Raw genomic sequence first — 23,058 nt, forward strand, 5'->3', positions numbered from 1 at the left:
GGGCACCTGTGGGTGGCCCGCAGAGCAGGGTATGGGCTGGTGGCAGCTCCATGCTAAATTTGACATTTGCTCTGAGTATCCTCCATTTTGGGATACCCAGGCCCTGCCACTGGAATCAGTTGATTCCTGATAGAAAACAAGATGGCCCCTGTGGCCTCTTGCTTTCTATTGCCGGTTACCTGGTTTTCCCAAAGTCCTGGGAAGCCCTCACTCTGTCCCTTCCCCCTGACTGGCTGTTGGGTGGAAGTTCCATATATGGTGTTGTTGTGAAGTCCAGTCAAGACTGGCTGGAGCCTTCCCAGTGACTGTATGTTGTGGGTACACCCTGTGGGTGGGACCTGGGCGAATGGAGTGTGTGACCAATATGCACTTCTTGTTGTGGCTGTCTGGTTTCTGGTATGAGAGACAAAGACTGAGACAGCCCTGCCCGAAACTGGCCTGAATGCAGTGTGTAGTGTTGAATGGCTGGGTACTTGTCCCAATCCACATTCCTTGTTGTGAGTGTCTGAGAGGGAGGAGGATGTCCTGAATGCACTGTGTGTCTGATTGGCTGACTGACTGCATGAATGTCCTTCTGTATGATTGGCTGCTGAGAGTGACCCAGCAGTGTGGATGAGAGACAGGATAGTATATCTGGGGACCTCTCACCATTGGGAATTGTTCAGAAGCTGTGTCTACACTTGAAGAGTAACGTGAACCGCTGATCCTCGATGCCCAGCTGGAAGAAGAAGACTTGCTGTTGCATTTGCTTTGACCTGATCTGAAAGCTGCCGAATTCGTCGAACACTGATCCGAGAGAGGACCTGGTAAGGCGCCCTCTTCCCTTGCTCCGAGGGACCATCGAGCACCGCTAACCTTCACCGAAGCTCCCTGGAAGTCAGACCCTCGAAAGGCTGCCGACCCGAGATGGGACTGCCGAGGAGAACGAAGCAAAGCACCCGGACTCTGCCGCTTTCGAAGTCTATTGCCGTCGACCAGGGTTCACAGGTTTGTGTAACAGCTGGAGGCCCGTCGAAGTTGTGTTGCCCAGCCGTGGGGACCACTTTACGCCGTGCCGCCGACGACCGGAGCCGCCCGCTCCTTTGCCTAAGAACCTCTTTGGACGCCCTTGTCTGCAACGTCGATCGCTTTGTCCCACCGGAGAAAGTCGAGGACAACCAACGCCCCGAGGAGAATCCACCGGTGGGTTTCCCGCCAACTGAAGGCCACAAAGACTTCGACGACTCGACGCCCTTGTTGGGCCACAGTTCTTATGAAACTCTTAGCTTTCCTGAACAATCCATCGCCGAGGTGCCCCGCACACCTCATCCTCGCAGGACGTCGCTGACGAGCACCTTCTGGATCGACGTTGTGGTCTCAGCACCCTTGAACTTCTCATCGACGCCGTCGACGCCAAGTCCACCATTTTCGATGCCTCTCGACGATCCGTGGCTCCTGCTTTAAAGGGAGTCACTCAAGAAGGATCCTTCGACGCGTCTTCGAAGAACTCTACTCCACCAGGTACATTGGGGGGGTAAAACATTATAGGAGGAAATAAGACTATTGAACAATATATGGACTGGGCTTGTGCTATAATATCTTTACTTTACAGGTTGCCCAGGTTGGGGGATCACCACACAGAACTGTGTCTATTGGTAGGTGCCAGTATTCTGCCCATTGTTTCAACCCTCTTGCATTCCTTCCTATCTCTATAGCTGGTTCCCTTGTTATTGATATGTGTGACATTTTAACCATACAGTTGATGCACTTTAATGAGATTTGATAATATTGGTGGTACCACTTTAGAATTGTATATATTTATCATTGTTGATTTCCGAGTACAAAGTGCGTTATTGTGATCGTGTACATACCTTTGAATATTAATTATATAAAGACTGTCAGGCCGATTCATGGAATAATTATCGCGGGACAAGTGGGCAAAAACGTGCGAATCGCAGTGGAATAGCGAAAATCGCAGTGCAATTGCGAAAATCGCACGAAAAGCAGCGCACGTCGATTCATGGAAGGCCGTGCGTGAGAAAACCAGCGGATGTGCGATAAAAAAGTGCACGGCGCACGTTGGCGCACAGGCCATCTAACAGCGTGCGCCAGGTCACAGCGAAAATCGCACAGGCCACAGCGAAATTCGCACATAGCGCGGTGCACGCAACAAAAGTAGGCGGAACACGGGCGTAACACTCGGAATGGGGAACAACTTGCCAAAACGTGGGCGTCACGGGGGAAGTACAGGGCACAAGTGCGCGGAACGCCCACACGCTCGCCTACAACACGTATTCATGGAATAGAATAGGGCAAAAAAGCGCACGCTCAAACCAGCGCACAGGCACAAACACGACCGCCACAAGAAAGCAGGCGGTAGCGTCTCTGCGGCTGTAAGAAATGTGCGCCAAAAGGTGCGCCAACAAATAGCACCTATATACTGCCATGATGAATGTCCCATACTGTGGCCCTGGATCACATTCAGGGAGGCATTTAGACTTCAAAATTTTTCCCGAAGTGTTATTCAAAACAATGTTTTTAGCACACAAAAACACTTATTGGGGTCCACCTTTTCAGTGTGGAGGCTGATCCTTATGTTGGTACCATTTAATGGGTGACCTCAGAGGATGGATTTCACAGAAGATTCCTCATAATGTATGGGGGCTCCTGTCCTTAGGCATGGGGTGCCTGGGGCTGTTGTCCATTTCAGAGACGATTGTGTGATTTCATAAAAACTTGGGGCCACATTTCAGTGAGGAACTATTTTTACTTTTTATTCGACCTTCATAAGAAGTGTGTGGTCCCTGAGTTATACGTCACTCGGTAGTATTTCAAGAGTGAGGTTTTTGTAGGAGAAATTTAAACTTTAAAAGCAACGAACTTCGTCCATAGTGCAGAGTTATATGGTGTTGTTCACAGGGTATCCCGAGTTGGTTTTTGGAATATCCTTAGTTAAAAAGTGGTCGACCGGTTTCGATGAATTTAATTGATCATCTTCTTCAGGACCTTGATTTTGGCTTGTCTCTAGGAGATCAGGGGTATGGAAGGGGCACCGTCATCCCTTTTACCTCATATATAGTAACTGACAGCAAGGTTCCTGTGTCATATTTGCCTTGCCGTGCATACGACCCACAGGAGGGGCCGGACAACAATTCTGACCCTCGCTGAAATCACGAGTTAAGCTGAACTTCCTATTCAGGGACTGGAGTCACGCATGACAAAAAAGACCCGGCTGTCAGTTACTATATATGAGGTAAAAGGGATGACGGTGCCCCTTCCATACCCCTGATCTCCTAGAGACAAGCCAAAATCAAGGTCCTGAAGAAGATGATCAATTAAATTCATCGAAACCGGTCGACCACTTTTTAACTAAGGATATTCCAAAAACCAACTCGGGATACCCTGTGAACAACACCATATAACTCTGCACTATGGACGAAGTTCGTTGCTTTTAAAGTTTAAATTTCTCCTACAAAAACCTCACTCTTGAAATACTACCGAGTGACGTATAACTCAGGGACCACACACTTCTTATGAAGGTCGAATAAAAAGTAAAAATAGTTCCTCACTGAAATGTGGCCCCAAGTTTTTATGAAATCACACAATCGTCTCTGAAATGGACAACAGCCCCAGGCACCCCATGCCTAAGGACAGGAGCCCCCATACATTATGAGGAATCTTCTGTGAAATCCATCCTCTGAGGTCACCTATACTGTGGCCCTCCAGGAAAAATGACGTGCAAAGGGGTACCCACAAACACGGACACCCGCTGACAAAAAATACGTGTGCGTGTATACCGGGGTGCGCGGGAAGTCTAACACGCGATTTCAGCAGGGTACGTGCATCACAGGGGTTCGCGTGAAGTTATTCACGCGATCGGGCCTGGGGGAGCGGGCTACGTGTATTTCAGGGGTTCGCGTGAAGTTTCACACGCGATCGGGTCTGGGGGAGCGGGCTACGTGTATTACAGGGGTTCGCGTGAAGTTCCTCACGCGATCGTGCCTGGGGGAGCGTGCTACGTGTATTTCAGGGGTTCGCGTGAAGTTTCACACGCGATCGGGCCTGGGGGAGCGGGCTACGTGTATTACAGGGGTTCGCGTGAAGTTCCTCACGCGATCGGGCCTGGGGTAGCGGGCTATGTGTATTACAGGGGTTCGCGTGAAGTTCCTCACGCGATCGGGCCTGGGGGAGCGGGCTACGTGTATTCCAGGGGTGCGCGTGAAGTTCCACACGCGAATAGCCTGGGCGCGTGTATTTCAGGGGTGCGCGGGAAGTTCCACACGCGAATAGCCTGGGGGCGCGTGTATTCCAGGGGTGCGCGGGAAGTTCCACACGCGAATAGCCTGGGCGCGTGTATTTCAGGGGTGCGCGGGAAGTTCCACACGCGAATAGCCTGGGCGCGTGTATTTCAGGGGTGCGCGGGAAGTTCCACACGCGAATAGCCTGGGGGCGCGTGTATTTCAGGGGTGCGCGGGAAGTTCCACACGCGAATAGCCTGGGCGCGTGTATTTCAGGGGTGCGCGGGAAGTTCCACACGCGAATAGCCTGGGCGCGTGTATTTCAGGGGTGCGCGGGAAGTTCCACACGCGAATAGCCTGGGCGCGTGTATTTCAGGGGTGCGCGGGAAGTTCCACACGCGAATAGCCTGGGCGCGTGTATTTCAGGGGTGCGCGGGAAGTTCCACATGTGATTTGACAGTGTGGGTCCTCCCAGGTGTACCCTGTACACCCTCCACGGCCCCTGCAGGCAGCCCACACCACAAGGGACTACCCTGCATCCCTGGTCATGTCCCGCAGGCAGCCCACCCACCATGGGCATGCCCCCCAGCAAAGGCACATGTCTCCTTGAACTAATGAACACCAACTCATGTCCCCTTGCACCCCCACCCCCCAGCACTGTGGGGCACCTGCCAGCAGGCCCCCACCCATGTCCAACTCATGTCCCCCACCACCCCCACCCCCCAGCACTGTGGGGCACCTGCCAGCAGGCCCCCACCCATGTCCAACTCATGTCTCCCAACACCCCCACCCCCCAGCCACCAGGGTCACCCTCCACCAGGCCCCCACTCATGTCTCCCACCACCCCCACCCCCCAGCCACCAGGGGCACCCTCCACCAGGCCCCCACTCATGTCTCCCACCACCCCCAAACCCCAGCAGTGCAGGGTCACCCTCCACCAGGCCCCCACTCATGTCTCCCACCACCCCCACCCCCCAGCCACCAGGGGCACCCTCCACCAGGCCCCCACTCATGTCTCCCATCACCCCCACACCCCAGCCACCAGGGGCACCCTCCACCAGGCCCCCACTCATGTCACCCACCACCCCCACACCCCAGCAGTGCAGGGGCAGCCTCCACCATGCCCCCACTCATGTCACCCACCACCCCCACCCCCCAGCCACCAGGGGCACCCTCCACCAGGCCCCCACTCATGTCTCCCACCACCCCCAAACCCCAGCAGTGCAGGGTCACCCTCCACCAGGCCCCCACTCATGTTTCCCACCACCCCCACCCCCCAGCCACCAGGGGCACCCTCCACCAGGCCCCCACTCATGTCTCCCACCACCCCTAAACCCCAGCAGTGCAGGGGCAGCCTCCACCAGGCCCCCACTCATGTCACCCACCACCCCCACCCCCCAGCCACCAGGGGCACCCTCCACCAGGCCCCCACTCATGTCTCCCACCACCCCCAAACCCCAGCAGTGCAGGGTCACCCTCCACCAGGCCCCCACTCATGTCTCCCACCACCCCCACCCCCCAGCCACCAGGGGCACCCTCCACCAGGCCCCCACTCATGTCTCCCACCACCCCCACACCCCAGCAGTGCAGGGTCACCCTCCACCAGGCCCCCACTCATGTCTCCCACCACCCCCACCCCCCAGCCACCAGGGTCACCCTCCACCAGGCCCCCACTCATGTCACCCACCACCCCCACACCCCAGCAGTGCAGGGTCACCCTCCACCAGGCCCCCACTCATGTCTCCCAACACCCCCACCCCCCAGCCACCAGGGGCACCCTCCACCAGGCCCCCACTCATGTCACCCACCACCCCCACACCCCAGCCACCAGGGGCACCCTCCACCAGGCCCCCACTCATGTCACCCACCACCCCCACCCCCCAGCCACCAGGGGCAGCCTCCACCAGGCCCCCACTCATGTCACCCACCACCCCCACCCCCCAGCCACCAGGGGCACCCTCCACCAGGCCCCCACTCATGTCTCCCACCACCCCCAAACCCCAGCAGTGCAGGGTCACCCTCCACCAGGCCCCCACTCATGTCTCCCACCACCCCCACCCCCCAGCCACCAGGGGCACCCTCCACCAGGCCCCCACTCATGTCTCTCACCACCCCCAAACCCCAGCAGTGCAGGGGCAGCCTCCACCAGGCCCCCACTCATGTCACCCACCACCCCCACCCCCCAGCCACCTGGGGCACCCTCCACCAGGCCCCCACTCATGTCTCCCACCACCCCCAAACCCCAGCAGTGCAGGGTCACCCTCCACCAGGCCGACACTCATGTCTCCCACCACCCCCACCCCCCAGCCACCAGGGTCACCCTCCACCAGGCCGCCACTCATGTCTCCCACCACCCCCACCCCCCAGCAGTGCAGGGTCACCCTCCACCAGGCCCCCACTCATGTCTCCCACCACCCCCACCCCCCAGCCACCAGGGTCACCCTCCACCAGGCCCCCACTCATGTCTCCCACCACCCCCACACCCCAGCCACCAGGGTCACCCTCCACCAGGCCCCCACTCATGTCTCCCACCACCCCCACACCCCAGCAGTGCAGGGTCACCCTCCACCAGGCCCCCACTCATGTCTCCCACCACCCCCACCCCCCAGCCACCAGGGTCACCCTCCACCAGGCCCCCACTCATGTCTCCCACCACCCCCACACCCCAGCCACCAGGGGCACCCTCCACCAGGCCCCCACTCATGTCTCCCACCACCCCCACCCCCCAGCCACCAGGGGCACCCTCCACCAGGCCCCCACTCATGTCACCCACCACCCCCAAACCCCAGCAGTGCAGGGTCACCCTCCACCAGGCCCCCACTCATGTCTCCCACCACCCCCACCCCCCAGCCACCAGGGGCACCCTCCACCAGGCCCCCACTCATGTCTCCCACCACCCCCACACCCCAGCAGTGCAGGGTCACCCTCCACCAGGCCCCCACTCATGTCTCCCACCACCCCCACCCCCCAGCCACCAGGGTCACCCTCCACCAGGCCCCCACTCATGTCTCCCACCACCCCCACCCCCCAGCCACCAGGGGCACCCTCCACCAGGCCCCCACTCATGTCTCCCACCACCCCCACACCCCAGCAGTGCAGGGTCACCCTCCACCAGGCCCCCACTCATGTCTCCCACCACCCCCACCCCCCAGCCACCAGGGTCACCCTCCACCAGGCCCCCACTCATGTCTCCCACCACCCCCACACCCCAGCCACCAGGGGCACCCTCCACCAGGCCCCCACTCATGTCACCCACCACCCCCACACCCCAGCAGTGCAGGGTCACCCTCCACCAGGCCCCCACTCATGTCTCCCAACACCCCCACCCCCCAGCCACCAGGGGCACCCTCCACCAGGCCCCCACTCATGTCTCCCACCACCCCCACCCCCCAGCCACCAGGGGCACCCTCCACCAGGCCCCCACTCATGTCTCTCACCACCCCCAAACCCCAGCAGTGCAGGGGCAGCCTCCACCAGGCCCCCACTCATGTCACCCACCACCCCCACCCCCCAGCCACCTGGGGCACCCTCCACCAGGCCCCCACTCATGTCTCCCACCACCCCCAAACCCCAGCAGTGCAGGGTCACCCTCCACCAGGCCGACACTCATGTCTCCCACCACCCCCACCCCCCAGCCACCAGGGTCACCCTCCACCAGGCCGCCACTCATGTCTCCCACCACCCCCACCCCCCAGCAGTGCAGGGTCACCCTCCACCAGGCCCCCACTCATGTCTCCCACCACTCCCACCCCCCAGCCACCAGGGTCACCCTCCACCAGGCCCCCACTCATGTCTCCCACCACCCCCACACCCCAGCCACCAGGGTCACCCTCCACCAGGCCCCCACTCATGTCTCCCACCACCCCCACACCCCAGCAGTGCAGGGTCACCCTCCACCAGGCCCCCACTCATGTCTCCCACCACCCCCACCCCCCAGCCACCAGGGTCACCCTCCACCAGGCCCCCACTCATGTCTCCCACCACCCCCACACCCCAGCCACCAGGGGCACCCTCCACCAGGCCCCCACTCATGTCTCCCACCACCCCCACCCCCCAGCCACCAGGGGCACCCTCCACCAGGCCCCCACTCATGTCACCCACCACCCCCAAACCCCAGCAGTGCAGGGTCACCCTCCACCAGGCCCCCACTCATGTCTCCCACCACCCCCACCCCCCAGCCACCAGGGGCACCCTCCACCAGGCCCCCACTCATGTCTCCCACCACCCCCACACCCCAGCAGTGCAGGGTCACCCTCCACCAGGCCCCCATTCATGTCTCCCACCACCCCCACCCCCCAGCCACCAGGGGCACCCTCCACCAGGCCCCCACTCATGTCTCCCACCACCCCCACCCCCCAGCCACCAGGGGCACCCTCCACCAGGCCCCCACTCATGTCTCCCACCACCCCCACACCCCAGCAGTGCAGGGTCACCCTCCACCAGGCCCCCACTCATGTCTCCCACCACCCCCACCCCCCAGCCACCAGGGGCACCCTCCACCAGGCCCCCACTCATGTCTCCCACCACCCCCAAACCCTAGCAGTGCAGGGGCAGCCTCCACCAGGCCCCCACTCATGTCACCCACCACCCCCACCCCCCAGCCACCAGGGGCACCCTCCACCAGGCCCCCACTCATGTCTCCCACCACCCCCAAACCCCAGCAGTGCAGGGTCACCCTCCACCAGGCCCCCACTCATGTCTCCCACCACCCCCACCCCCCAGCCACCAGGGTCACCCTCCACCAGGCCCCCACTCATGTCTCCCACCACCCCCACCCCCCAGCAGTGCAGGGTCACCCTCGACCAGGCCCCCACTCATGTCTCCCACCACCCCCACCCCCCAGCCACCAGGGTCACCCACCACCAGGCCCCCACTCATGTCTCCCACCACCCCCACACCCCAGCCACCAGGGTCACCCTCCACCAGGCCCCCACTCATGTCTCCCACCACCCCCACACCCCAGCAGTGCAGGGTCACCCTCCACCAGGCCCCGACTCATGTCTCCCACCCCCCTCACCCCCCAGCCACCAGGGTCACCCTCCACCAGGCCCCCACTCATGTCTCCCACCACCCCCACACCCCAGCCACCAGGGGCACCCTCCACCAGGCCCCCACTCATGTCTCCCGCCACCCCCACCCCCCAGCCACCAGGGGCACCCTCCACCAGGCCCCCACTCATGTCACCCACCACCCCCAAACCCCAGCAGTGCAGGGTCACCCTCCACCAGGCCCCCACTCATGTCTCCCACCACCCCCACCCCCCAGCCACCAGGGGCACCCTCCACCAGGCCCCCACTCATGTCTCCCACCACCCCCACACCCCAGCAGTGCAGGGTCACCCTCCACCAGGCCCCCACTCATGTCTCCCACCACCCCCACCCCCCAGCCACCAGGGTCACCCTCCACCAGGCCCCCACTCATGTCTCCCACCACCCCCACACCCCAGCCACCAGGGGCACCCTCCACCAGGCCCCCACTCATGTCACCCACCACCCCCACACCCCAGCAGTGCAGGGTCACCCTCCACCAGGCCCCCACCCATGTCTCCCAGCACCCCCACCCCCCCAGTCACCAGGGGCAGCCTCCACCAGGCCTCCACCCATGTCTCCCACCACCCCCACCCCCCCAGCACTGTGGGGCACCTGCCAGCAGGCCCCCACCCATGTCCAATCCATGCCCCCCTGCACCTGGGTCCCAACATTCCCCAATCATGTCCGTAATGCCCATCCTCCCCTGCCAAAAGGCCCAACCAACTATCACACCCACCCACATATCAAAGGCAATTACATGTTACACCCCCAATTTAAATAATGCAATTGAACACATGTCTGTCACACACAATGGCTGCAAGTGAATGACAAAACACCCAACATGACATGCCTGAAAGCAATTAGATGATACGACACATTGAAGAATAAAAAAAAATATGTATTGAACAGCAAGTAGAATGGAAATGAAATAAGAAAAAACACAAAGCAAATCAAACAAAACAAGATGAATGTCCAAGAAAATAATCTGAAAAATTAAAATAAGCCAATGAAGAACCATGAAGAAGATCATCCTGGGTCCATGAGCCCAACCAAATTAAACCTAACTATGACTACTAACTAAAAACTGAACTATATACAAAAAAGTGGTGCATTGTCAATCGCAACCAAACAAAAATCAAAAAAACAAAGGAAACCTAACCCTAACTATACAACTATATACAAAGGCAGCGGGCTATTCGGACGGCTCACTGGTTGTTGTCATGGGCCAGGGCATCATCAAACTCCTGGTCAATGGCTTGGAGGCGGGCATGTTCCCTGGCCCCGAGGTCCCGCAGGGATAACGCAGTGTCAAGCTCAAACTCCCTGCGAAGACCCTCGAGGCACTCAGCCCGCCTCAGCGCCCTCCGCATGGAGTCCTCCGCCCTGACCATCGTGAGCCGTTCCTCCTCTGCCCGCTGCCGCTCCGCACCTATCCGCTGGCACAACCGCTCCCACACTGAAGCCACTCCCATTCCAGGGTTCTCCTGCCCTCCGGCCGATGCCTGCACCCCTGATGTTGATGGCCCCGAGCCATGATGCCTCCCACGTTGAGCCTGCTGCTGCCTCCGACGCAACTGCCTGTGCCAGCACGACGGCATCCAGGCTGATGGAAACCACCAACGCCGTCGTGCACATGCCCTGCCCAATGATGCCGTCACATCCTCCATCTGCTGGGGTCCAGTTGCTGTGGTGTCCACCCCTGCTGGATCTCTGACTCCCGACTGTGGCAGGGATGGGATCCCCACCGAGCTGGCTGCATTGGTCGGGGCAGGTCCACAGGGGGCCCTGGTGGCATCTGGGCTGGAAGACGGCAAGGAGAACGACTGGTGGATAGCCTGCACAGAGGAGGAGAGGGCCGCCACATTGGCCAACACATGCAGGAAACCCCCGAACATGGCCGATCCCAATTGGGCCACGTCGGCACGGTGCACTTCGTGATGACGTGCGTGCTCCTCCCGGGAAGCACGCACGGCATCACGAATCACAGCCGTGCGCATCGCGACCCCAATCAGGACCTTCTCCGCACGGCCAGGGGTTCCCACGTCCGCAGGTGGAGGGGAGTCAGGTGACATGGACATCCCCTCTACCTGCGGACAGGCCTGGGACGGGGCATCCCTGCTGGTGCATGGTGGTGCACTCACAGGGTCAGGGACAGCGACATGCACAGGCCCCTCCACGGTGACCTGTGCTGCCTCCTGCCCCTGGCCCTGGACTGCACCACTTGCACCAGCAGGGATGCCCCCACCAGGCCCCATGTGTGCCCCAGTGGCGGCCTCCTCCTCCTCTGTGCAAACCACCAACCTGGATGGCTCCTCACCGTCTCCCACCGTAGCAGGCCCCTGTGGGGGCTCACCCACCCCTTCCGCTGCAGCCGTGGGGGCATCCCCGCCGCCTTGCTCCACAGCGCCGTCTCCGCCCTCTTCTTCACTAGCCGCTGCGTAGAGGGAGACAAAGAACACAAGCATCAGGGCACTGTACAATGGTCCCCTAGACAGGAAGCAATAGAAGATGAGCACCACTGTCAAAGTACACTTCCATCATGTCCCTCCACAACACATGGGTCAGTCCAGGCAAAACACACACAGTAACAGGCATGGTGCATGCCATGGACATTTCCATGCATGTCCAATGGACTCTTGAAACATTCAATGATATGTAACTCACATGCATCATGGCTCATGCCTATCACATGCACACACTTCACCTCAGTCACATCCATCTGGCCCCAAACACACCAAACACAGCGGATACAAGGGTAATTTGGCTGCTTTACTGAATCTGTGCATTGTCACACACATGTGTCATGCATCCATGGCATGCACAAGTCACAGACACGCAGGTCAGGCACACAGACATGGCTACCATATATGTACCTGGCATCAGCACCCATCCCTCACCCCCACCCATGTCCAGGTACAGAGACTGGCATGCTCTCATGTTCAAAATCTGCATAGGGCTCCCCATGCGGCATTTCAACACATGCAACAACCATGTGCATCACACATCACTGGTCGCACATGCATTACCATGATGTCCCTGCACACATACATGCATACATGGCCTATGGCACACATACAGGCAAGTATCATAGAACCAGCACACCGCAACATGCCCTGTCTCACACAGTAATGCATGGACACTTACCGCTCAACTCCAGACGGGCCTCCCTCTCAAGGATCTGGGCGTGGAGCGCTGGGCGTACGCGTTCCAGGACCCTCATCTAGATGGAACTCATGCGGCCCCGGCCCCCCTCCACGAGGCGCCGGGCCTTCACAAGGGTCCTGGACCTCAAGTCCTCCCAGCGCTTCTTGATCTTCAGGACGTCGCGGGTTGCCACCCCCTCCGCGTTGATGGCAACCACACAGTCGGCCCAGATCCTCTGCCGTCCTTCCTTGCTGGCGCGGGACGATCCAAAGAGGGGATCATACTGCCCCAGGACATGCTCCACCAGGACACCAACTTCGGTGACAGTGAAGCTGGTGCCCCTCTGCCCCTCTGGCCTGGGGTTGCCACTGGTGCCAGATGTGGAAGTGCCCGACATGGCAACCCCAGAGGCAGGTGTGGGTGGGCAACTGGGTCCTGGGGCTGGGCTGTGGAGCGATGTAATCCCAGTCGGGAGTCTTCAGTTCCAGCAGGGGTGGACACAGCAACTGGACCCCTGCAGATGGCTGATGTGCAGGCACCAAATGACAGGGCACGGTGGCAGCAGGCAGGCAGGCAGGCAGGCAGCAGCAGATGGCACGTGGGAGGCTGCTCGGGGCACTGGGGGGCAGTAACTCGGCCTTCTGGGCAGGAGCGTGGTCTTCCGTGTGTTTTCGCGTGGCCAGCTTGATACGGAGTGATTTGGCACGTGAAAATCCTGCACGTCAGCGTGAAATCCGAGGAAAGGCCCTTAGCGCGTAAGCGCGTCAGCACGCACATGCGATTCTATTGGACCAGAGTCCCTCAGCGCGTAAGCGCGTCTGTGACGTGACCCGCACGGGTGTTCCCCACTCAGCACGTGATGACGGGGCACACGTGGAGATACTGCACGTCAGAGTGTCATCGCGTGTAATTGGACAAAAGTGCGCGTACACGCGATTGGCCTATGTACGTGTATTTAATGGGTGCGCGGGCACTTACACACGCAAGTACGTCAGCGAACCTGTATCCCGTGGTGCGTGTGAATTTCCACACGCTATTGGACTGGGAACTGGATTCCAGGGGTGCGCGGGTCACACGCTGTATCCCGTGGTGCGTGTGAATTTCCACACGCTATTGGACTGGGAACTGGATTCCAGGGGTGCGCGGGTCACACGCTCGCCTAGAACACGCGCAAAGCATAAATTTGCAGACTTTAACAATAACAAGCTCAGACGCCAGGATGAACATACCGCTCCTAGCAGCAGTGGCAGTGGGCTACCAAAGGAGGAGGAGGAGGATAGTCAGGGCCAGAATATTCACACCCAGAAGCAGCCTTTTCGGGATGCCTGATGACCAGGTGTATGGGAGGTACAGGTTTCCACCACACATTATACTGGACCTGGTGAGTGAGTGGGAGGATGACCTCACATCACCCACCCTGTGCTCCCAAGCACTCAGCCCCCTGGAGAAGGTCCTCAATGTACTGCACTTCTTAGCCACTGGATCATTTCAGCGGACAAGTGCCATAGTGGGTGGGGTGTCACAGGCCACCCAGTCACGCTGCCTACACCAGGTCTTGAACATCATCACTGCACGCCCATCAGTCCGCAGGCACATATACCTGCCCAGAACACCTGCAGAAAGGCATGCTGCCGCCCTGGATTTTTACGCTGTGGCACGATTCCCCAAAGTGCTAGGTGCCATCGACTGCACCCATGTGGCTCTACGTCCCCCCAGGGCATCTGAGCACATCTATAGGAACCGCAAGCACTGGCATTCCATCAACGTGCAGGTAGCATGTAATGCCAAGGGAATCATCACCTCAGTATATGCCAACTATCCCGGCTCCACCCACGACAGCTTCATTTACCGAATGTCCACCCTAAGCCGGGACCTAGAAGCTGGGCGGCATGGCGATACATGGCTGCTTGGTGAGTATGTATGCCACTGCACATGCATGCATGTTGGATACTGAGCAAGGTCACAACCCCACCAATGATACCAATCACAACCTCCACAGGGGACAGTGCCTACCCTCTCAGCCCCCACATGATGACGCCAATTCGGAACCCCACCAAGCCACCCCAGGTAAGATATAACACAGCCCACATTACAACCAGGGGCATAGTGGAGCGCACATTCGGAGTGCTAAAGTCACGCTTTCGCTCCCTTGACCGTTCTGGCGGGCAGCTGTTATACGCTCCCCCAGTAGTGTGCAGGATCATAGTGGCAGCATGTGTCCTGCACAACGTTGCAACACGCCGGGGCCTGGCCGTGGACATGGTGGTGGCCCCACATCCCCAACCACATGCACAGCCGCTGCGCATGGGAGGGGAAAGGGCACGGGGGGAGGCAGCCCGTACACAGCTAGTGGCTAATTACTTCACATAGAAATCACACCCCTGTGGAGTGCACACTGCCCTGGCACATTCCATCTGACAATCAATGATGACTCAACCTGACACTGATCCTGAATGTCTGGAGAATGAACCGGGAATACCATGTCAGCCTGAGATTGTTCACCTGGAAGTGTCACAATGTGTGCATCCCTACCCACACAGACACCACCAATGCAGTTTTGTGAAGTTACACATTGAAGCAGCTAAAATGAATACCCACTTGCAAAATGCAACAATAGGACAGTGCCATGTCAGCCAACCCAACCCCAGCACCGCCACACGACACACCGTGCCATGTCATGCTAATTGCAGGTAAACAAAGTAATCCCCACAACATGACATCAGTCTCACTATGTACAGTGGCACTATTAGAAACCTGCAACACCTGAAATGCTCACAGCAATGCCGGACCAACAACATACTTGAGCACGTAGTACCATTAACATGCCATCACAAATGTTACATATTAGTAGTCTCACCACCTGGAAATGCCTGCACTCCCACCACTACCAACTGTGCAGTGTTGTCGCCATGTAGAGTTGTAGGTGCACTGCTGCCAACATGGACCCCATCTCCAGACTAGAGGTACGTGTGTGGACATGAGGAAGGGACCTGCAAATTGGGAGGTAGACACAGAAGAAGAGTTACACATCAATGCAACATGCAGTGTACAACACAACAGCAATATGCACCAGGAATGTATACACAGTATTGACTACAGACTGCCCACACAGCTCATGGGAGTCCAACGTCACTCTGTAATTCACTGTCACTTGGGCACACCCTTTGCAAGCCCATGGAAACGGGAAGCAGGAGGGGTGTGTGTGACTCAAACCCAAGCATCTGAACCAAATACATTACAAGCCTGCATGTGCCCAGCCACAATACCTGTGAAGCCAACAGATCGTCACAAAAAAATTGGGAATAAAAGAAATCAAAATAAAAATAAAAATAAGAAACAATCAAAAATGGCCATTGATGGGCCCGGGGGGGTTGGGGAGGCCACCCAGGAGGTCCGAGGACAGGATGCACACCAGAACCCACCTGCGTGGATCCTGGGAAGATAAAACACCTCCATGGGCTCATGGCCCACAGGGCTACCCTATTGTGGGAGTATCACTGCTGTCGCTATTATCACCCTGTGCAGCTGCATCCGGAGGTGGTTGCACTATGGGAGGCAGCCCACGCAAGGCCCTAGTCTGCTCCTCCATGGCTGCAAGCATGAGGGTGTGGTAGGTCTGGTTCTGGAGGATGAGTGTGCGGAGGTCCCCATGCAACAACTCACGGGATGCCCGGACCTCCGCCCTCGTTGCCTGCATCTCAGCTGAGAGCGTACGGGTGAGGCGCTCCAGCTGCTGTTCTGTCCTTTGGTGTGTTGAAGCCTCAAGCTCAACAAGAGTCGTCCTGAGGTGAAGGAGCTCCTGCCTCAGGGCTTCCCTGTGGCCCTGGGACTCAATGGAGATGGCCTCCTGCAGAGTCGCCAGTGCCGCCCGCCTGTCCCTGTTGGACCCCAACATGTCCTCCCTGTGTGACTGGCAGATGGAGTCGGTTGCCTGCTCTAGTCGCTCCATCAGCCTTTCTGGGGGGACAATGGAAGTGGCCACCCTATCCATGGCCTGAGCCATCATCTCGGATGATGCAGCCTGTTGGGTTGCCATACCGTAAATGGATTGCTCCCATGCGGTATTGCCGGGTGGCGTACGGCCACCACGTCGGCGGACACCACACCTGTCTGGGGCAAGGCAAACTGCGCCTTGCTGTGCCGGCACTGCCTGAGGCTGCAGGACTGCATTCCCCCTCTGATCTGCTGGCCCAGGAACAGGATCAGATGTCGCGGAGTGTGACCCTGCATCCGTAACCACCGAAGGCGTAGCTGCCAACACTGACATCCCCATGGAGGGTTCTGACCCTGGTGCAGGTGGGTGAGACAGAACAGAATCCCTCCCTGGAACACTCACCTGCAAGGGCACGTAGGTCTCATCCGAATCAACACCTGAGTACAGCTCGGGGGAGGTGCAGCCAGAGACACCCCTTGAGAGCACGACCTGCAGCACTTGTGGGTTCTCCCCCACCACCACACCACGTCCCTCACTGGTGGTTGGTCGGCCCTCGGACCCCTCCTGGATCTGCACCATCTCCACAACCCCAGCAGTATCAGGTGCGTCTTCCCCTGCAAAGACATGAAAACAAAGAAATGGAAACAGGCATTAGCACCATGGCACACATTGAGGGCTGAGAAGCAAGAGAACCAGTACTTGATTGACACATGTCCCACATGACTAAAACCCTCCCATGCATGCACCCTCACTGTGTATGAAGTGCAGGCAAATGGCACACACTGATGACACCAAGATGGAAGATGAACACATTTTCTGCATGCTGCCTGGCAGTGGCATCACACATTGGCCTGTGATTGGCAGGTGAAACACACATGCCATCACACAGATGGCATGTACCATTGCTATTGAGTGAAGATGGAGAGGAGGGCAGCACCTATTCATTCAGTCCAGTTCCCGCATGTAATTGCTTTTCTAATTCTAACAGGTCAGATTTTTCACCTGGAGCTGCCAGTCTGAAATGGTCCAATTGCACAGGGACATGTGTGTACAAATGATATCCAGTAACAAAGTCACTCCACTTTACCATACCCATGTCAGACATGTGACTAGTGGACAGCGACATGCCTAGTGAAAGTGGTGGAATGCAAACAAACTGACTGAATGAACAGTGAAAAAGAAGCAAATATGTTGTGGCAAGGTGACACTTCAAGGGCAACTGGCGTGCAGTTGGGCTAGATGTCTACTGTTGGCAGAAGGGATACTGCTATGGCCAAATGCAGCTGCGCAGGAAGGATTGCATGAAGCACATGGCTGACCCATACGACTCAGGCGCACACACTCTCACCTGGCACCCGAACAGAAGCCCTCACACACACACCATGCACATGGATGACACACACATGCATGTGCACTCACCGGACAATGCCTCGTAATCAGCCAGATCTCCCACGCCTTGGATCTGTTCCTCCGTGACGTAGGTCCCAGCGACTGACTCATGTGGAGTGAGTTCCATGTCTAATAATAGAGACCCACCTCCAGTCACTAGAGTTGCGGCATGACTTGAGGCCAGCTTACTCTTTGCCCTGCGCTTTAGGTCATTCCAGCGCTTATAGCAATCATTGGCTGTGCGCCTCACGATTCCAAGGGCACTTACGATGTCCGCAACGGTCTGCCAGTGTGCCTGGCGTTGTGCAGGTGTGGTCTTGGATCCTGCAACAATGACCATCTCGTTGTCATGTCCGGACACATACTCGACAAGTGCATTCAGTTCGTCATCCGTGAAGCTGGGCTTCCTGGATGGGCCGGACTGTGTAGCCGTGTCTGGGGCATCAGCCTGTGCCGGACGAGCACTCTTCCTCTTCCGCTTGGAAGGTGGTGGTGATCCTGAGTGTCCTGCGCCGCTCTGGACACTAGGGGCAGGAGCCCTGGTGGACTCTGTATCAGGAGTGTGGGATTGCACACTCAGCATGGGAGTTGGTGCAGGCATTGGCTCTAGTGTGATGGTGTCAGGGGGAATGTCAGCAGCATGGACTAGGACCGAAACTGTCCTGGCTGGGTGTGTGAGGGCTGGGGTGGATGGAGCCGCAGCTGCCCCTGCAGCCTCTCCGCCCTGCCTCCTTGGTGCAGCAGATGACCTTGCTGCCCCAGATCCACGTGGCATGATGGCATCAACGTGCACCAGCGCACGTGTCGTAGCCCTGCTGACCTGGAAGTCAGCCATGGAGTCAGCCAGGTCTGGTGCCACAATGAGCTGGTCCAACAAGGGCTGAGCATGGATGGTGTCAGCCACATCAGCCTCAATGGGAGGGGGGGAGGGGGGGGATTATGGGTGCCCGTGACTGGTCCTCCACACATGGGGGGACAGGCTCACCCTGCAAGTTACGACCACGTCCCCTACCGGATCCACCACGGCCACCACTTGTGGCTCTTCCACCTTTGCCAACCTTACGGAATCCTCGCCTCCCAGCCATGGCACTGATGTTAATGTGCGTATGGGAGTGGATGTAGACTATTGTCCTGGGCAATTGGGGGTCAAAGGGGTTGGGTACCAGATGGTAATTGTACCCTAGTGCTCTAGCAAGGCTGAATGTAACCCCTGGGGAAAGATGACGGGTCACGCAACGCACAGGAGGCCCAAAAAAGGGAGATGACGTGCACGCAACCCCTCCTAGACCACGTGTGCAGAAAGAAAAACCTGCACTACGCTGTGGCACCCAGAAACACAAGAATGAACGTATGAGTGTCACACGCAGCCTAGAATGACCTCTGAAGGGGTAGGCTACACACGGGGCAAGCACAGATGTTAGATACGTGCGTGACTCACCGTCTGCCTGGTAAACGAGCGTGTAAAAGGAGCACGTTTGGTTGGCAACACCCCCGCCAAAAGAAGATTTGTCCGCTGTCTGAGGAGACAGGACAACAGTAGAAGGGAACACTGTTTGAGGGAACAGGCCCAGGTAAACCAGTAAAAGAGAAAAAAGAGAAAAAGCTGTCAGAGGTAACAGGGAATACGAACTTGAAACGCCGTGAAGTAAATCGCGTGTGAAATGACAAGAAGTACAGAATTCACCCACTCGCTCTCCACGAAAAGCACGTACAAGGAAAACGTGTTCTACACGTACCTTTTATACAGGCCCACACGTCCAGCGTCACTTACGCGGCGTGTACGCGCTAGGCCATTTCCACCTATTACATGCTTTGTCACTTTTGCGTGTAGGGCCATTTCCACCAATTACACGCTTTGTCACTTCTGCGTGTAGGGCCATTTCCACCAATCACACGCTTTGTCACTTCTGCGTGTAGGGCCATTTCCACCAATCACACGCTTTGTCACTTCTGCGTGTAGGGCCATTTCCACCAATCACACGCGATTACACTCTGACGTGCAGTCTTTCCACGTGTGCTCTGTCATCACGTGCTGTGTGGGAACCACCTGTGCGGGTCACGTCACAGACGCGCTTACGCGCTGAGGGCCTTTCCTCAGTTTTCACGCTGACGTGCAGGATATTCACGTGCAAAATCACTCCGTACCAAGCTGGCCACGCGTACGCACACGGAATACCACGCTCCTGCCCGGAAGGCCGAACTACTGCCCCCCAGAGCCCGAGCACGCTCCCACCTGCTGCTGCCTGACTGCCTGCTGCCCCTGCACTGCTGGGGGGTGGGGGTGATAGGGGACATGAGTGGGGGCCTGGTGGGGGCTGCCCCTGGTGACTGGGGGGGTGGGGGTGATAGGGGACATGAGCGGGGGCCTGGTGGGGGCTGCCCCTGGTGACTGGGGGGTGGGGGTGATAGGGGACATGAGTGGGGGCCTGGTGGGGGCTGCCCCTGCACTGCTGGGGGGTGGGGGTGGTGGGAGACATGGCTGGGGGCCTGGTGGAGGCTGCCCCTGCACTGCTGGGGGGTGGGGGTGGTGGGTGACATGGGTTGGGGCCTGCTGGCAGGTGCCCCACAGTGCTGGGGGGTGGGGGTGGTGGGAGACATGAGTCGGGCATGAGTGGGGGCCTGGTGGAGGGTGCCCCTGGATGGTGGGGGGTGGGGGTGGTGGGTGACATGAGCAGGTGTGCAGGGTAGTCCCCTGTTTTGTGGGCTGCCTGCAGGGGCCTTGGAGGGTGTACAGGGAACACCTGTGAGGACCCACCCAGCCTAATCGCGTGTGTAACTTCCCACGCACCCCTGTAATACACGTACCAAGCCAAATCGCGTGTGAGAATTCCCGCGCATACCTGAAATACACGTACCCTGCTGAAGTCGCGTGTAAAACTTCCCGCGCACCCCTGAAATGCATGCGCCCAGGCTATTCGCGTGTGGAACTTCCCGCGCACCCCTGAAATACACGCGCCCAGGCTATTCGCGAGTGGGACTTCCCGCGCACCCCTGAAATACACGTAGCACGCTGGGAGACATGTGTGGGGGCCTGGTGGAGGGTGCCCCTGCACTGCTGGGGGGTGGGAAGGGTGGTAGACATGGGTGGGGGCCTGGTGGAGGCTTCCCCTGGTGGCTGGGGGGTGGGGGTGCAGGGGGACATGGGTGGGCGCCTGGTGGAGGCTTCCCCTGGTGGCTGGGGGGTGGGGGTGATAGGGGACATGAGTGGGGGCCTGGTGGAGGGTGCCCCTGCACTGCTGGGGGGTGGGGTGATAGGGGACATGAGTGGGGGCCTGGTGGAGGGTGCCCCTGCACTGCTGGGGGGTGGGGGTGGTGGGAGACATGAGTGGGGGCCTGGTGGAGGCTGCCCCTGTTGGCTGGGGTGTGGGGGTGGTGGTAGACATGAGTGGGGGCCTGGTGGAGGGTGCCCCTGCACTGCTGGGGGGTGGGAGGGGTGGTAGACATGGGTGGGGGCCTGGTGGAGGCTTCCCCTGGTGACTGGGGGGTGGGGGTGGTGGTAGACATGGGTGGGGGCCTGGTGGAGGGTGCCCCTGGTGGCTGGGGGGTGGGGGTGATAGGGGACATGAGTGGGGGCCTGGTGGAGGTTGCCCCTGCACTGCTGGGGGGTGGGGGTGATAGGGGACATGAGTGGGGGCCTGGTGGAGGCTGCCCCTGCACTGCTGGGGGGTGGGGGTGGTGGGAGACATGAGTGGGGGCCTGGTGGAGGCTGCCCCTGGTGGCTGGGGGTTGGGGGTGATAGGGGACATGAGTGGGGGCCTGGTGGAGGCTGCCCCTGCACTGCTGGGGGGTGGGGGTGGTGGGAGACACTGGTGGGGGCCTGGTGGAGGCTGCCCCTGGTGGCTGGGGGGTGGGGATGCAGGGGGACATGAGTGGGGGCCTGGTGGAGGCTGCCCCTGGTGGCTGGGGGATGGGGGTGCAGGGAGACATGAGTGGGGGCCTGGTGGAGGCTGCCCCTGGTGGCTGGGGGGTGGGGGTGCAGGGGGACATGAGTGGGGGCCTGTTGGAGGCTGCCCCTGGTGGCTGGGGGATGAGGGTGCAGGGAGACATGAGTGGGGGCCTGGTGGAGGCTGCCCCTGGAGGCTGGTGGGTGGGGGTGGTGGGAGACATGAGTGGGGGCCTGGTGGAGGCTGCCCCTGGTGGCTGGGGGGTGGGGGTGGTGGGAGACATGAGTGGGGGCCTGGTGGAGGCTGCCCCTGGTGGCTGGGGTATGGGGGTGCAGGGAGACATGAGTGGGGGCCTGGTGGAGGCTGCCCCTGGTGGCTGGGGGGTGGGGTGGTGGGAGACATGAGTGGGGTCCTGGTGGAGGCTGCCCCTGGTGGCTCGGGGGTGGGGGTGGTGGGAGACATGAGTGGGGGACTGGTGGAGGCTGCCCCTGGTGGCTGGGGGTTGGGGGTGATAGGGGACATGAGTGGGGGCCTGGTGGAGGCTGCCCCTGCACTGCTGGGGGGTGGGGGTGGTGGGAGACACTGGTGGGGGCCTGGTGGAGGCTGCCCCTGGTGGCTGGGGGGTGGGGATGCAGGGGGACATGAGTGGGGGCCTGGTGGAGGCTGCCCCTGGTGGCTGGGGGATGTGGGTGCAGGGAGACATGAGTGGGGGCCTGGTGGAGGCTGCCCCTGGTGGCTGGGGGGTGGGGGTGCAGGGGGACATGAGTGGGGGCCTGGTGGAGGCTGCCCCTGGTGGCTGGGGGGTGGGGGTGGTGGGAGACATGAGTGGGGGCCTGGTGGAGGCTGCCCCTGGTGGCTGGGGTATGGGGGTGCAGGGAGACATGAGTGGGGGCCTGGTGGAGGCTGCCCCTGGTGGCTGGGGGGTGGGGTGGTGGGAGACATGAGTGGGGTCCTGGTGGAGGCTGCCCCTGGTGGCTCGGGGGTGGGGGTGGTGGGAGACATGAGTGGGGGACTGGTGGAGGCTGCCCCTGGTGGCTGGGGGTTGGGGGTGATAGGGGACATGAGTGGGGGCCTGGTGGAGGCTGCCCCTGCACTGCTGGGGGGTGGGGGTGGTGGGAGACACTGGTGGGGGCCTGGTGGAGGCTGCCCCTGGTGGCTGGGGGGTGGGGATGCAGGGGGACATGAGTGGGGGCCTGGTGGAGGCTGCCCCTGGTGGCTGGGGGATGGGGGTGCAGGGAGACATGAGTGGGGGCCTGGTGGAGGCTGCCCCTGGTGGCTGGGGGGTGGGGGTGCAGGGGGACATGAGTGGGGGCCTGGTGGAGGCTGCCCCTGGTGGCTGGGGGATGGGGGTGCAGGGAGACATGAGAGGGGGCCTGGTGGAGGCTGCCCCTGGAGGCTGGTGGGTGGGGGTGGTGGGAGACATGAGTGGGGACCTGGTGGAGGCTGCCCCTGGTGGCTGG

The sequence above is a fragment of the Ambystoma mexicanum genome, chromosome 10, assembly GCF_040938575.1.
Source record: "Ambystoma mexicanum isolate Mex_15411 chromosome 10, UKY_AmexF1_1, whole genome shotgun sequence".
NCBI lineage: Eukaryota > Metazoa > Chordata > Amphibia > Caudata > Ambystomatidae > Ambystoma > Ambystoma mexicanum.